The sequence below is a fragment of the Lipotes vexillifer genome, unplaced genomic scaffold (genome assembly GCF_000442215.2).
Source record: "Lipotes vexillifer unplaced genomic scaffold, Lipotes_vexillifer_v1.1 scaffold1272, whole genome shotgun sequence".
NCBI lineage: Eukaryota > Metazoa > Chordata > Mammalia > Artiodactyla > Lipotidae > Lipotes > Lipotes vexillifer.
In genome coordinates, this window is record NW_006779909.1 from 152,773 (window position 1) to 156,158 (window position 3,386).

Consider the following 3,386-nt stretch of genomic DNA (forward strand, 5'->3'; position numbering starts at 1 on the left):
AGATTTCAGTGAGTTGGGCGGCATTGGTTAGCAGGTGCCACAGCTCTGAGCACCCAGGACAGCTCTCCTCTGCTAAGAGCTTGGGCTCCTAGGGAGGCTGAGGGCCTCTGGTCGTCATCCTGTCCTGTCTACCCCCTCTCTGGGTGGACCTCAGACTTTTCATCTGTAAAACAAGGGAGATCGGCTAGTTGGTCTCCATGAGCTTTTCAAAGGTTAAAAATATTCTGATTCTAGATTTAATGAAATGGAGAAAATATCCATGCCACATTAATTTGTAGGGGGGGAAATCCTTTACAAAGCATTATGTTTGATTTTTGCTAAAAAACATACATGTAACAGAATGAAGGTATTTGTGCTTTTCACTCCTTTGTCTTTCCCCCTCCCTCCCCCTCTGCTACTGGGGAAAGGGTCTTTTGGCAAAAATTTCACCAGGATTCTCTGTCAGGCAGGAGCTCTATTCCAAACAGCAGAAGCACTGCCATTCTTCTCCTGGAATGGAGCCAGGGATGCCCCCAGAAGGCATGACCTCAATGGGGCAAAGGGTTCTCAGCAGCTTCAGCCAAAAAGGGTTGAGCTGGGACCCTGAGGGAGGGAGAAGGTAGGAAAGGATGGGAGACCATTCAAGGTAGGGCCTGCGTGAACTACAATGCAACACCATGAGAACAGGAAAGGAGTATCTAGAAGCACCCTCCGGGCTTCTTTGTACTCATAATCTTCATGGAGTGAGGCAGAGTTCTGCTACTGACCTGGGTCCCTCCAGATCTCACAGGACATGACAACACAGTTCCGTGACCGCTGAAAAAGGCGGCTGCCGCATGAACACTGTCTGTCTCTGCCTGGTTGGATTCTTCTGGGTGACCTTTCTTTTCCTTCATTGTGCTTTTCTATACTTTCTAATCTTGCTACACTAGACGTGTATTTCTTATACAATAAAAATTGTGTTAAAACATATTAAGATCTTACAGAATGTCTCTAATAGCCTAATATTATATTTTGAGAATAGACAAGTCCCTCAAGATTGGTCCATAGAGGAGGATTTGGCTCCCAGCGACTCTGAAATGGCTGGAATCCTTTATTGTGGCAAGTAAGGCTGCTTCTCAAAAGGTGCAGACATTGAAAGGGTTATTGAGTTCTCTAGAAATTTTCTGAATTGTGGCCCTTTTTTCTGGCCAGAATATACTCCCTCAGATAGTGATACCACACAAACTGTGGTGAAATGCTGCTCAGAATTTCTACCCTTCAGCTGGGGAAAGGTAGCTGCTGGCATGAATATCGTGAACTACCCAACTTATTTAGGGCTCTGTGAACCTGAATTAATATGCCAACAGATATGACCATTCCTGTTAATGGGCTCTCAGGAAATAGGGTGTACTCTGGAGGTTCCAAATTTCTAGATGGCTGAGGTTTACTCAGATTATTTTCATTGTCTGAACCCGTATTTTAGAAAATCAGTCTAAAGCATATCTGCCTGCTTTTTAGCCTTATTGAGCTCTAAGTGGTGAACTCAATGGATTACTTCTTCCATAATTTTCCTACAAGCTACAGGACCACTATGTCAAAAGTCTCTCTCTCTCTCTGTGTGTGTTTTTTTTTTTCTTTCTTTCTTTCTTTTTTTTTTTTTTTGCAGTACGCGGGCCTCTCACTGTTGTGGCCCCTCCCGTTGCGGAGCACAGGCTCCGGACGTGCAGGCTCAGCGGCCATGGCTCACGGGCCCAGGCGCTCCGCGGCATGTGGGATCTTCCTGGACGGGGGCACGAACCTGGGTCCCCTGCATCGGCAGATGGACTCTCAACCACTGCGCCACCAGGGAAGGCCTCTGTTTTTGTTTTTGTTTTTGTTTTTTGGTGTGTTTTGGAGCTAAGGGAAACCGTGATTGGGTAAAAGTGCACAGGTCCCAGGGAAAACACCTAGTGGTTGTTTTTAGAATGAATTTGAGAATTCATTTGAGAATTTGAATTCTCAATTCAGAATTTGAAAATTCTGAATGAATTTGAGAATTCATTCTATACTTTCTAATTTCAAAATTTCTAATTTTGAAATTTCTAATTTCAGAATTTCAAAATTCATTCAGAATTTTCCCCCCAAAAGTATTGGATTAATTTGGTTTGTGTTAACATTGACAGGTGAGCATCAAGTGTTACCATTTTATTTTTAATTTCAAGTGACCAACTGAATGAGCTGAGTTAATCAAAAGCAATCAGACTACCAGAGATGATTACTTTCGAGGCAGGTTTCAAGCAGCAGCTGCAGTAGCTAACACCACGTGTTCACTGAGCACTTATTCCCAGGGGCTGTTCTCAGTGATGTGAGGCATCAAAGACACATAAGACAGAGCGCCTCTCACCATGAGAAGGAGAGGCTGCGTTAACGTGGGGAGCACATCAGACTGTTGTGGGTGGCCTGGAGTCTGTCTCCAGCCAAGTGCTGCTGGAAGGAAGCCGTTCGAATCTCTAGACATCAGTTTCCTCAGGAGAAAATGAGGCATTCAACTCAATTTCAAAAGGACCTTCAGCCTCTGAGATTCCAGAGCCGATGGTTTTTTGGAGGAAGGAGGCCTGTGCGTGGGCACCGGGAACTGTGTCATGTGATGAGTGAGTCAGACTCAGGGCGTCAGAAAAATAACGTCTTCACAATCAACACAAGGGCACAGGCAATTAGGAAACGCACTTAGCTGACGGCTTGAGTGTCTGTTCCATTCGGAAGATATATTCCTGAAGAGGGACAGGGTGACTCATCAGACGGCTGTAACTTGACAATTTCCTTGCTCTGATTCCAGGCAACTGAATGATCTTAATTTGGTTTCCCAAGGCAGTTTCCCCAGGCAAGAGAAGGGACAGGCTGTGGCAACTGGAAACTGACATTCTTTTGTGTGAGCAAAATTAGATCACATATGAGAAATGACTGAAATTATAAGAAGTAGAAGTCAAATGCAAAGCATCCTTAGTAATATCGTCATCAGTTATGAATCATTTTCATGCTGATTTGGTTAGCCTTTGAACTTTTTTTTCTTTTAAAGAGCTAGTAAACACTGGGTGACTTGGTAAATACAGAAATTCTGTATCTGCAAAGCTGATCGGGGTGAAAATTACTAACATTTACATAGTGCTTTACAATTTACAAAGTGCTTCTCTATACAGTATCCCAGTAGCTCTGGGAGACAGGGGATATTATTTTCCCAGTTTCTAGTTCAGGAAAGCTCTGTATTGTGAGGGAGGATTTGGGCTGGCGGTCAAACCTAGGTCTTCCACTCCGAATCCAAATCATAGCGCCACTGCTTCTGAAGCAAGTGAATGCTCTTCTGCCCCCCCCATCCACCTGCATACACACACACACACACACACACACACACACACACACACACACACCCCCTCCTATAAAACACCTGC